General features: G+C 39.5%; 2 long non-coding RNA genes across 3 annotated transcripts in view; both read left to right on the top strand.

Annotated features, from left to right (window-relative positions):
* LOC123590401 overlaps nucleotides 1-13,712 on the top strand; it is a 103,114-nt gene that overhangs the window by 36,533 nt on the left and 52,869 nt on the right. The gene's annotated exons all lie outside the window — the stretch shown is intronic.
* Nucleotides 11,322-13,166, top strand: LOC123590402. The gene is made up of 2 exons (XR_006708745.1): nucleotides 11,322-11,470; nucleotides 12,442-13,166. It is a non-coding gene; the product is annotated as an uncharacterized LOC123590402 (long non-coding RNA).

Here is a 13,712-nt window from a genome sequence, read left to right as displayed (position 1 = left end):
ATTTAATTGATTAAATTTGTAGACGGAACTGATTGTTTGAGCAGGTCAGTCTGTCCGCTGCAGTTTCTGGAGAATTAGAAAAAAAACTTGAAAATGCTTTTCTTCCATTACTAGTCTTATAAACAGAGTTGTCATTCAAACTGAAAGCAGTGCAACCCAGGCTTTTAAATTGGTAACTTTGGTAACTTGAATATTAATTGAGGAGTCCAGTAACTAAAAATCCTTTCTGTGGACAAGGCCCCAGTTAGAAATATGATAAGCCAAGACAGGAAGGATGAAAACACCCGCAGTGTATGGGCCAGGTGAGCTGTGTGGGGCTGGGGAAGGTGGGCAGTCCAGGGACATGATGGCAGATATAAGGGGGAATATGGAGGGCACTGAGTATACTCAGTGCACCAGGGGACCTAAAATATTTTCTCCTACATTTTTATAACATGAATACTTTTAGGAACACTTGGGTTTTTATGTTTATCTTTGCCTATCCTTATTTTACAAGCAACAGATCAAGATTAAACCAGAACAAGGTAACAACACTCAAAATTGGATGACACATTAACACGACGAGGAGTGTTGATTGGTTTTTCAGCAGTCGAAATACAATATGACATCACTGTCCACTGATTTGGTTAATTTTGACTTTTCTAGAAACTGGGGACCAAAAATAGGTAAAGAAGAAATGAGCAAAAGCTCTTAAATAACCAGCAGATAAAGTCAAATCCATATTTATTTCTGACCTTCTTGATTGACTTGGACCAAATGGTGAAGTAGCAGAAGCAACTGTTCTTGAGGTGCTCAGGATTCCCGTTCTCCTTTCCCGCTAAAATGTATGTTTTGTCTTCTCCACTCATCAGTTTCCACTCTCAGGTAGAATATGGTTATTGGTTGACATTTTAATGTGAATTTAAGTTCAAGGGGTGATTTTTCTCTACGTCTTGTCTTCCATCATGGAGTGGAAGTAATGGTTCAAGGCCGTCCCTATAGAGGTGAGGCCGCCTTCACAAAAGTGCCTTTGGGAGGCTGAGGTCCAGGTAGGAGAGCACGTAATGTGTATCTCTTGAGAGAAAGACCAGGAGTACCAGGAGGGGCTCTCGTAATATTTATTCTGGGACTGTCCTGCTGGATGGGATGGATGGTGGGCACATGTATATATAGGCCAGTGACTCCCAAACCTAGTTAGTCATCATAATCCCTTGGAAGAGGTGTTCAGAAAAAACTTTTAGGCCTGGCATTTCACATTCAGATTCTGATTCAGTCGCTCTGGGGTGCTGTCTGTTCTTGGTCAGATCCACTGGGGGAAGTCGATGGAAAAGCTGTGATGAGTTTACTATCCTGTGATCATTACTTAGCAAAGCAGGTGGATACTCCACTTGCTTATTTTTATTATAACAATACAGTTATGATTTAGGGACACAGGTTTCCTCCACTCTTACTTATAAGCCCACAAGCCACTCTTACTTAGAAGGCCTAACTACTGCAATTTCTAATAACCTCTAAAGTTTCTGTCTTGCTTTTTTGCTCTCTGTGTGCTCTCTGAGCTGTCTCTTCCTCTCTGTTTCTCTAGAACACTCTCATAGGCTGCCTCAGGCTTTTTTTTTTTTTTTTAACTGGCTATCTGTCCATTTTGTTTTTACATCCTTCAGAATAAGTAAATGCGAATACATCCCCATTAGTTATTGAGAAAAAGAGGGTAACAATATATATTTCCCTCCTAGATGAAATGAGAACTATGTGCCAGAGACAACACTGACAGTTTTACTTATACACTACTTGATTCTGTCCTCACCACAGTCCTGAGAGGGCAGACGCTTGACTCAAAAACACTAACATTACTGCCTAAAATGACTCTGCTCAGAGCTGACTAATTGTAGTTTTCTTAATCACCAGCCAACATTGATCGAGTACCTAGGACAGGCAGAGCACCGAGACCAGCCTAGACTGTCCTGAGCTTGCTAATTAGATCATGCTGCTCTTTCTTTGGTACACTGTGTCTTGTGGGATTGATGAAAACCAACACATTAAAAATAAGCCTTGAAAACTTTAGATCTTTGTCTTGCTTTTAAAAAAAATACTGTGTTCTCTCCAATCCCACAAGTTGAACAATTTGAAAAACTGGGGGAGAAAAGCATGAAGGAGAATCTAAAAATCACCAATGATTCTATTAATCAAAGAAAATAACTGCTAATTTTTTAAGGTACCTCTGACCTGCTTTTTGCTACACACCCATACACATACTTATAGCGTCCTTATGCTTTAAAAACACAAATTTGGCCATTCCACGTTTTTATATCATTTCCTGTTTTTCTACAGCAGTTGTAGCATGTGTGATAGATGTGTGGACCAGGGTTCATTATTTAACTAAACATCTTTGATTGTTGATTACTTGAATTGTTTCCATTCCCACTTTTAAAACAAGGTTGTGTTATCTATCTAGCCCAGCTGTCCTTTAAATATGACTATAGGCAACTAGTTTTAAACATGCAAGAAATCAGAGTGTATGTAATCATAATCTCATCCTGAGAAATCTGCTAGATGATGAACTGTATCCCACTAGAAGATGACTGAGGAAAAAGCAGCAACCGATGAGCACCGACTGTATTTAACTTGAGGTCTAAGACTGTGAACAAAGTTGGAAGAATAGCCTGTAAATATTGCACATTCTTCTACATTAGAAATAGCACAGCTGGCAATATTGGAGAAGAGAAAGGGAAGAGGAGGGACACCTAGGTGGCTCAGTGGGTTGAGCATCCGACTTCAGCTCAGGTCATGATCTCACGGTTTGTGGGTTCGAGCCCCGTGTTGGGCTGTGTGCTGAACTCTTTCTCAGAGCCTGGAGCCTGCTTCAGATTCTGTGTCTCTCCTTCTCTCTCTCTGCCCCTCCCCGGCTCGCACTCTGTCTCACTCTGTCTCTCAAAAATAAATAAATGTAAAAAAAAAAAAGAAAGAAAAGAAAAAGAAAGGGAAGAGGAGAAGTAAAATAAAACCACTGACTGGCATTTAGGTCATAAGTGGGAGTCAAAAGATACTACTTAAAGATCTAAACCAATTTTAGAAGTCCATGTAAGGAAAAGGGGGATTATGGCCATTAAAAATTGCAAAGTATTAGTTCGTATAAAGGTAACCACTATAGTAAAAATAGAAAACTTTTTAAATATCAAAATAAAAAAATAATAAAAAGATTTGCAAAAATAAAAATATTAAGACTCTATAAACTCATAAAAATAGCCACCTAAGAGGGTTGGAAGCAATTAGGGTGGAAAGGATAGCATTGGGACTAAGATTTCTCTGAGTTTATGTTATTATACAGTTTTGATTTTTGAACCATGTAAAAATTATACATATTGTAAAAATAAAATTAAAATAAATAAAAAACAAAATTAAATACAAAGAATAAAAAGAGCAAACATTAAAACTGAATATAAACAGGGGCGCCCTGGTGGCTCAGTTGGTTAAGTGTCTGACTTCAGCTCAGGTCCTGATCTCCTGGTTCATGAGTTTGAGCCCTGAGTCAGGGTCTGAGTTGATAGCACAGAGCCTGGAGCCTGCTTCGGATTCTGTGTGTGTCTCTCTCTCTGCCCCTTCCCTGCTCATAATCTCTCTCTCTCTAAAATAAACAAAAACATTTAAAAATTTAAAAAAAAAGAATATAAACAGAAAAAATGATCTTAACTGCATATCAAATTGTACATCAAGTATAACTATAGAAAAAAACGGAATTCAAAAAATGTTTACTTATCTATTTTGAGAGAGAGAGAGAGAGAGTGGGGAAGGGGCAGATAGAGAGAAAAGAGAGAGAATCCCAACCAGGCTCTGCCCTGTCAGTGCAGAGCCCAACACTGGGCTCAATCCCATGAACTGTGAGGTCACACCTGAGCTGAAATCAAGAATTGGGCGCGCAACCGACTAAACCACCCAGGCAGACCTAGAAAAAAATGGAATTGATTCAGGCACAGTGTTAATATGCTTTTCTAGGATGTATTCTTTGAACAGAAAGAACTTTAAACAATATTTCCTTTAACTTAGATTTATTTGTGGTGGTATTGGTAAGCAATACTGAGATTATTTTGAATGGATTGAAGCATACAGCAAATGAGAAAATATCTTTAAATTTTTGGAAATAAGGTTCTCAATGTGAGGGAAGATAAAAATATAAACTAGGAGAAAGAGAGGAAGATTTCTATGATATTGGATGAGAATTGGAGGTATCAGTAAGAACCCATGATTTCTTGAAAAAATACATTCCTTAGTTCTGCATACTGAAAGAGCCTGTATAAGTTACATCCCATTAGCAATGAGCACACCTAGAAGCTAGATCTTGGTTTCTAAATATCATTATTTATTGAAAAGAACAAGACTCCTTGGAAAAATAACTGATTCTAGGTCTGAGGCAGAAAAAGTACAAAGTGAGCCTAGACTCACTTTTGCTAGAAAGTAAGTGCTCGAGAATCAAAGAGCCAATGTCAAAATGATACAGAAACCAGATTATATTGGCTTCCTTTGGACAAATGTGGGTCAATTGGAGCATCTAAAAGCATAATGATGGTAGTGGGGGAAAAGAATACAAATGAATGCCAACTGGTAAGTGTGGAAAGAAGAATGGAAACAGAACATTTTCAAACATGATGCCACTGTAGGGCATTTACCTTGACAGGATTCTGGATTTTATTTTATTTTATTTTTATATTTTTAAAAAGATTTTTTAAAAGTAATCTGTACACCCAACATAGGGCTCATACGCACAACCCCGAGATCAAGAGTTGCACGTTCTACTGACTGAGCCTGCCAGGTGCCCCAGGATTCTGGATTAAAAAAATATATATTTTATAAATATCATTTCAGAAATAAAACCTGAATTCTATTAACTAAAAAAATAGATCAAAGGGGGGAAAAGTAGATCAAGGGAAGCCAACTCAACTTCTTAGGCTAAATTTGAACAGAAGTGTTGCGTGGTTAAAGCATATTCTCAGACCTGCAACCAGTTCAGCATCCACAAGGCAGTAAGAGGAATAATTTTATAGAAATAGGGGCAGTCATTTCAAGACACACTGCAAATTTTGTTCCTTAAACCAGTCTTCAATGTGAAAATCATTGTGCTTTGATTCCTTTCCTACCCCTGGGAACAAACAAAAGAATCAAAAAGCAGTAAGGAGGATGAAAAGGACCCAAGGAAGAGGGTCTACAAATGCCTTGGACTTTAAGTAAGACTAAGGAATAGGGAAGCCAGAGGCACCTGGGTGGCTCAGTTGGTTAAGCGTCCAATCTTGATTTCAGCTCAGGTCATAATCTCGCGGGTTGTGAGATCGAACCCTGCATGGGGCTCTGCTCTGACAGCATGGAGCCTACTTGGGATTCTCTTCCTCCCTGTTTCTCTGCCCCTCCCCTGCTCTCTCTCTCTTTCTCAAAAATAAAGAAATATGAAAAAAAATTAAGGAATAGGAAAGCCAAGAAGCAGCATTTCTTCCTCAGCACTCCTGTGTTAATGATTTGCCCACTTTGACCAACACAAGAGAGATCTTCATCGCAGGAGAGAAAAAATTCTCAACGATGTCCCTGCCTACTCTGCTACCACACATCTCCTGCTGCCCCTCATTTACAGCCAGTGCTGCTTTGCCATTTACATTGAAACTGGGGGTTTGGGAAGAGTGTCACCTGGATTTGTTCAGGCACTGTTTTTCAGTGAGTATATCAATGTGACATCAACACGTTCTGCCTGATAGCCATGGAGTACAAAATGCATATTGCGAAACGATTTTGCCACAAAACTGAAATACAAAGTTCGTGTGATTACTCACTGATAAATGTGATTGTGAAAGGCTACTTGTACCTTACAGATGGATTCCCTTATGCAGACCCAAAATGTTGCATGGAGAAGCTCTTTGTGGCACCAGGGGGCTGTAGATACCCCCAGATATTCCCATCTCTCATTTGAGCGATCTGGCCTCATTGTCCTAGAGGTTGTTTCCTTTGTCATCATTCCTGTGGGGGGAATTTTTGTTAAAAGGATATTTGTGGTCTGCAGTGGAGTCTTCATAGGGGCTTTGATGTCCCTGCAGATTCAAGGCTGGAGTGGTAAAGAAATCAGCCTGAAGTAGTTCTGATCTCAAACTCTCCAAAATATTAGCATCATACAGGTGCTTTCTCATCATCTGAGCTCTTTAAATTCTCAGCTTTCCTGGAGCTGTCAGGACATGGGATATTGTCATCAGTCACCTCAACAGCAAGCCTAGAGACAAATTCATTTGGATTCAAGATTCTGGCTGAAACGAACTAAAACCGTTTAAACTTCCATAAAATTTAAAAGAATAAAGGAAGGAAAAGAGAGAAGGAAGGAAGAAAAGAAGGAAGAAAGGAAGGAAGGACTTTTATAAAGACATAGAGGTTTCTCACAGAGACCAAGGGCACATTTACACTTGGCCCTCAAGAAGACCTTGGGATCCAGGGGTGGAGAAGCCAGAGACCTCACTCTTTGTCTTTCATTGACTTCATTCTTTTTCAGTAGACCATGCTCTGAGTCTACATATAAGTATAGCCACCTTTTAAGAAATTATCAGCATGTGTTAACTTCTGGCCCAATCAATGATGGTTAGAGAGGAAGGTACATATTGCAAATATAACCACAATGCTCAGTGCCCAAAGGGGGAAGAATGGTAGTAAGAAGGGCAGAATTATTAAAAGTTACTCACTACTCATGTTGTGCAGTGTTATAATCTGGATGTGCTCACCCACCATTCTAGGCCATCCTTTTTCATTTGCCAACTATGTATTAGGTATCTATAAGTTCGATGCCACAAGGACACAAAGAAAAGTCAGACATGTCCTATCAACTAGGGCAAACAGGATATTTATAAATTAAAAAATTTTTTCATTTTAAATAATAATTTCATGTTTTAAATGAATTACACATGTAGAAATTAAAATAGAAATGTAACCTGGAATAGAAGTTATATTAATATATTTATGAATTAACATTACTATTAATATGTTGTATTAAAATCATTTTATATTAATTATGCTAATAAAACTAATATTAACAAAATTAAAATAGAAGCTAATCTGCTGAAGGTGTTCAGCAGAAATGACCATAGTGGCTCAGTTGGTTGAGTGTCTGACTCTTGATTTCAGCTCAGGTCATGATCCAGGGTTGTGGGATCAAGCCCCACATTGAGCTCCTCACTGAGCTTGGAGCCTGCTTGGGATTCTCTCTCTCTCCCTCTGCCCCTCTCCTCTGCACTCTAACATAAGTCAGTTTGCAGAGAAGGAGATTGGAGGACCACAGTCTATCTTAGGAGCCATCTGCTTTGCCTTCCTTTCAACTGAGGAATCCTTTCTACTGTGTCTGTAGCTCTGGTCATGGGTCAGCCAGCCTCTGCTTGAATGAGGCAGACTCCTTTGCATTATTGCACAATGTTAATTGTTAGGCTATTCTTTCTTATAATAAAACAAAATGAGAATCATTGATTCTACCTCTGAACATCCTTTACATGTGACAACCTAGCTGATATTTGAAGGTTTATGATGGCTTCCTCTCTCCCCTAAGCCAAAAAGTTGACTATCCTCCACTCTAAATTTCCCCAAATTCTTCAATGATTACTTAGAAGACCCAACTTTTAGAGGTCCCTTGTTCCCCTCACATTTTATCCACATCCTTCTTAAATTAGTGAGCCAGACATGGACACCATATAGGGCCTGACCTGTGCAAACAATAGCTTTTGCTCAATGGTGGGTCTGAAGCTTCCAGAAAATCGGGGCTTTTTAAAAAAAAAACTCGGATTTCTGCCCAAGTGATAGCTAATCCCATTCTCTCTCTCTCCCTCTCCCTCTCTCTCAAAATGTGGTTCGTAGATACCCTGTATCCAAATTAACTGAAATTGTTAAAAATGAAAAATGAGGGCATCTACCCTCAGAATCTCTGAGTGTGGAGTCCAGAAATCCTCATTTTTCACTAACTCTTTTTTTTTAATCTTTTAAAAAATTTTTTAAAGTTTATTTATTTTGAGAGAGAAGCAGAGAGAGAGAGAAAGTGGAGGAGGGGCAGAGAGAGGGAGAGAGAGAATCCCAAGCAGATTCTGCACTGTCAGTGCAGAGCCCCACATGGGCTCGAACTCATGAACTGTGAGATCATGATCTGAGCCCAGACCAAGAGTCTGACGCTTAACCGACTGAGCAATCCAGGCATCCCACATTTTCACTAACTCTTGATGTTTCCTACATACATTGACATTTCAGAACCATCAGTATGATGATTAAGAATGTAGGATTTCCCACTTCTATCTGTGTGACTATGGGCAATTTACTTGACCTTCTCTGAGCCTCAGTTTTTTAAATCTATAAAATGAACATAATAACCCATTTGAAGATGATTTATTAAAATGATAATGTATGTGTAATAAATACTGTTGACTATCTACCCATTTGCTACTTCCCAACCCAATCCTTCTCTTCTTTGCCTGTGGAGAGGTTTGTTTGGGAAGGTGGACACCATTCCATGTGTTCAAGGAAGGTGAGTGAGGGGTGAATCATGATAGGTCTAAGATGGTATTGGCAGTCCATTTCCCTTGGCATTGACAGATTTAGGTGTGGTAAGTGATTTGATTCTAGACAATAAGATGTGAGGGAAATTGTAGGGATGCTGTGTGCAGGGTTTTCCTAAATAGTAAAAAGAGACATGTCGGAGGTGTACTTTTCTATATGTTGAGATATGGCCCCTGGAATCATTTCAGCCATTGTGCAACCACAAGGAGAGATGTTGCTGACTCTGCAAGAATGGCAGAGTTGGAGGATGAGTTTCCATGGTGTTGTTATGCTGCTTAAGCAACTAACCCTGGAACCAGCCCCTTCACTACCTATGGCTGTAAGATAGAAAATCCTTACTACTCTGCCAATTTTTGTTGGGTACTCCAAATTGCAGCTGAAAGCATTCTAATGGACGTGGTATGTGATGCCTTTGGCATAATGCCTAAAACATAAAATTTGCACAATAAATGGCTATCATTATTTTATTATTGTTATAGAAATATTGAACTTCCTATCCACTAAATTTTGGGAGGGGATTATGCACCAATTCCATTATAAGACACATCTGCTCAAAAATATTTGCTGAAAGTTGACATTAATTCTCCTTGGTTTCCACTCTCTATCTCAGCCTATTGAAATACTGGTGGTTCTATTGTACAGTGTATATCAGCCCTCCTTCCTAGCCTTGAGTTTGCCACAAATTTGACCAGTTTTTCAGCCTTTTAAATTTTCATTTAAATTTAGCGTCCCTTGAAAGATGGTTATGGTTTGAATAGGGAGAAATAGGTTTCTATGTTGGAGGTGGAGACATACCATGATTGAAAATTATTCAGGGAGGGGTGCCTGGGGTAGCTCAGTCGGTTAAGCATCTGACTCTTTATCTCACCTCAGGTCTTGATCTCAGGATTGGGAGCTCAAGTTCCATGTTGGGCCCTGCACTGGGTGTGAAGCCTACTGAAAGAAAGAAAGAAAGAAAGAAAGAAAGAAAGAAAGAAAGAAAGAAAGAAAAAGAAAGGAGGGAGGGAGAGAGGGAGGAAAGAAAGAAAGAAAGAAAGAAAGAAAGAAAGAAAGAAAGAAAGGAAGAAAGAAAGGAAGGAAGGAAGAAAGAAAAAAAAATTATTCAGGAAACCAGTCTAATTTCATGATTTGTCATGGGTGGTCCCAGGGTAAACATTGTAAAGGCATTTGGAGGGCAGCTTGTAGAGTGCAATGAGTTGGAAATTTATCCTGTAAATCCCTGGAGGTTTTTGTCTGGTGAGGCATCTGAGGCAGTTAGCTGGAGTTACGTGCCCTGCGCAAGGTCATTCAATGACGGTGTGACCAAAGAGGGATTAGGATTCACGGTCACAGTGCCTAGAATTCCTGTGCGTGACTAGACTTTGCTACGTGATGTTACTTGGGAGGCAACAGTAACTATTGTGGTAACAATATCTCCAGAGAACAAGGGGAGAGGACAATGGTAGAGTCGGACTCATCACCTCATAGAATGGTACAACTGAAAGCAATCTCCAGGACTGTCTGGCCCAACACTGTCATTGTACAGAGAAGGAAATTGACATCCGTAGAGATATATCCAAGGTCACATGGCCAACGAGTGGCAGAACAGAGATGAAGACGTCTGACTTATGATATTTGCCTTCCTGCTTTTTCCTTTTATTAGTTCTGCTGAATGTATTACATTCTTCCTAGAATTTTATGACATAAGAATTGCAGACATTTGGCAACGTTGTAAAGTAGACTGCATTCTCTTCTTAGACCCATGGCTTAAATTTCATTTATCCTACTGTCTATATTTATCAGAACTTCCTGTATTTCTTTCAAATTCCTATCAGATATGCTAGGTCAGTGCTTAATTTCATGGCTGGCTTATTAAGCCATCTTTGTGAAGTATGTCTATACTGTAAAGAGACTGATGCTTTTGTGGCTCTTAGAAACCAATGTTACTACTTTATATTGAAATAGTACATATGAAAATTGGGGAACTATTCCTCATGACTGAACTATCACTATAGAATATCAATTACATGATAAGAATTGATGTTGGCACAGCACACGTGATGTATCATTTTTATCTTTATAAAAAAAACTGAGGAAGTCCATGCTACAATGGCAGTTTTATAGATGACAGTGGAGATCAAGGTCACACAGCTAAAAGTTGTATAGAATTAGAGGTTGCTAGAATTAGAAGCCAGGTCCATTTGAATCTAGAACCCTTAATGGATTCTAGAGAACACAAGAGAGAATGAGAATTCGGACAGGTTTAGAGATCCACAGAAATACTTTGGAGCCTAAGCCACAGACCACAGAGGACAATGTGGGACGTGGAGTCATTTGGTTCACCTGCAAAAGTAGTGAGATCCCTGAATTCTAGGAAAAGCAATCACCAGAAATCAGGAGGTTGCCTATTTCACAATGTTGCCTGGCCCTGCCCCTGCTTGTGAATATCTATCAAAAGTATGTTTGGTTTGGAAGGCAATATGGCATCATCTACCAGTCAGTTAGAGATGCCAACTAGGGGTTAAGGTTTTCAGACTATCAATGTTTCATTCACGAAAGGAATTATGTCCTTGAATTCTGTGTCATGAGGGAAATGGAGCCTTGTTCAGCTTTGGCAGGTGTAGTATAGGGTAAGGGTTTAGAGCCTGGGCTGTGGTTTAGACTTGGTTTGTCTTGTCCCACGTCACCAGTCACTAGATACATGACCTTGGACTAATGACCTTCATGCCTAAATTCTCATCTCCAGAATGGGATAATGATAGCACTTACCTCATAGCCTCGTTGTAAGAGTTCAATGAGATGATGCGTGTAAAACATTGGGCACAGAGCCACTCAGTAAACGAATGTTCACAGCTATCATCATGATCAGTGGTGTTATTCCAGTGGCTCGACACTGAGGAATCAGGAGTGCGGGGCTCTACTGTTTCACTTCCTGTACAGATCTACATTCCTACTTTTTTCGGTAGGTCACACAAGTTTTCTGGACTTTGGTGCCATGACAGAAAGTCAGTAAGAGAGTGTGCTTCCCCATACATCACTGCGCCACACCGGAAATAGGCAGAGATGAGGAAAGGGCCTGGCTCCCATCCTGGGATGGGGGTTATAGTACTTTGTGTTATCTTTTTGAAATTAGGTCGTCTCTGAGCCAGATTTGAGGCCAAGAAAGCATGTTCTTAATAATGACTACAAAAGCCCGTGGCCTTGTTTGTACCCATGGGACTCTGATTATGGATGACTCAGTGACAACATGGAAAAGCCAATGCCATTGAAAGAAGAATTTATCACTTATGTATCCTAAGAGGGGGCATGCCATGTCATGCAGGGCCACAAGAGGTCCCCCAGTTCCAGTCAGGAGGCAGAAAGGAGGGAGAGGAAAGCATAGGCCAAAGCCTTTATTGGGGTTTCTGCAGAAAAGGCAAGGTAAAGTAGAGTCAACAACTAAGATTGGCTAGTTGAAATAATTCTCGTGGCCTTTGGATTGTAAAAGAGGTAGTTGCCTGGTACCTGACCATGAGATGCATTAGGGAAGACAAATTATTGGCTTGGTGTATGAGGGTTAGATAAAGGAGATGCTTAAGGGGTATGGATTCAGGATGGACTGGTTTGCACATGAAAGTCGTGATCAATGGTCCGATGTCATCTTTAGGAATTAGCTAGCCCTGGGAGGGGCACTCTCTCCTGGGTCTGTAATGTTCTCCAAATGTCAAAGCATCATAAGATACAGAAAATTTTAAAAATATGATTAATACATTTATTGGGAACCTACTCTCATTCCCTGGTTCTCTGACCTTCAAGCTTCTCTGAAAAAAAAAAAAAATAGATGAAGTCACAGGCATCAAGGTCAAGTACACTGGTCAAGTAGTTTTTGGTAGAAAAGCAAAATTTTTATGCTCTGGTAGATTATGCTAAAAGTAGCCTTGCATTATTTTTCAGGTTCAACAGTATCACACAATTTACAATCTATTTACAGCCTGCACGGAGAAAAGAAAAAGAAAGGCAACGACCAAGAAAAGAATTTCTGCAGCCCACTGTACCTTTTGATAGTACTACAGGCAACCAGCAAATTCATATCAGCTCTACAGTTGCCTATTGTTAGCTTAGAATCTTTAGTTTGCCATTTTAGAAAGCATCTACGTTGTAGCTGTGGATTTTCTGACACAAATGATATAAAATGAGACAAAGGCAAACACCACTCACTTCCCACCCACACGAGAGAATTTGTGTTGTGAATTATTTACTGTATCTGATTTTCTTTCACTGCAGATATTTTCATAGCAGGTGTACGAGATTTCAAAGGCTGAATCAAATCTCACTGTGTTTCACAGCTACTTCTACTTATTAACTCATACATGTATTCCTAAGCCTCGAGCATATTATAGAATTATGGTTCACGCTTATGCACACTTGTTGCCAAATTAACTGGAAACCCAGACTTTGGGCCTGTTTTATTACCCCAGACTCCTAGCTGGTCTCCGAGATGGTATTCCCTTTGCAATTTATCTTGCACGTGTTATGGATGACTTGCTGATGCAGGTCAATGGGTTTTAGATACAGTATAACAAATCTTGAGACCAGAGTGTTGAAAGGATTGCATTTACTCTCAATTACTGCACATGAAATCCTGTACATTATGAAAACGTTTTCATTCTTTCCAGCAATACTAGTCATATGTGTTCCTTTGCTCTCTAATACATGATTTTTCTAAATATTTATTGAGTACCTACAAGCTCCTCAGACCTGTTCATATTTTTTATCCTCGTCACAAGCAGTAAGCTGTATTAGGCACATATTGGAAGCTAAACTTAATAGTTGATTGTGTAATTGTCTCACTGAAATGTTTCTCAGGGTATACTCCATGGTCCATGTAAGGTCTGAAAAGATCCATTTGATGGGCATTGAATGGACTAATCAAACAATGCGGGAGTTCCTGGATGTTGATTATGATATACTACAGCCTACGTACTAGTAAATAAGTGAGTTTATAGGTATTCCTATTTTTGTTGAGTTTGTTGACTATTCCACTGAGATAGCTTTGCTCACAGGTCATACTTGCCAGTGTTGCAAAACTCCCAATGCATGTGCACATATGCAGAGAGAGAGCTGGACTTCCCACTGTGTTTATGGAGGGTCTTTGTTATCAGTGAACAACAGATTCTGCCTTGAGTCAATCCTGCTTTTCAATTGCTACTGTCCTTGATTTAACT

This window comes from Leopardus geoffroyi, chromosome B4 (genome assembly GCF_018350155.1).
Source record: "Leopardus geoffroyi isolate Oge1 chromosome B4, O.geoffroyi_Oge1_pat1.0, whole genome shotgun sequence".
Classification (NCBI taxonomy): Eukaryota; Metazoa; Chordata; class Mammalia; order Carnivora; family Felidae; genus Leopardus; species Leopardus geoffroyi.
The sequence above is the reverse complement of the archived record's forward strand: the minus strand, read 5'-3'. Positions and strand labels throughout refer to the sequence as shown.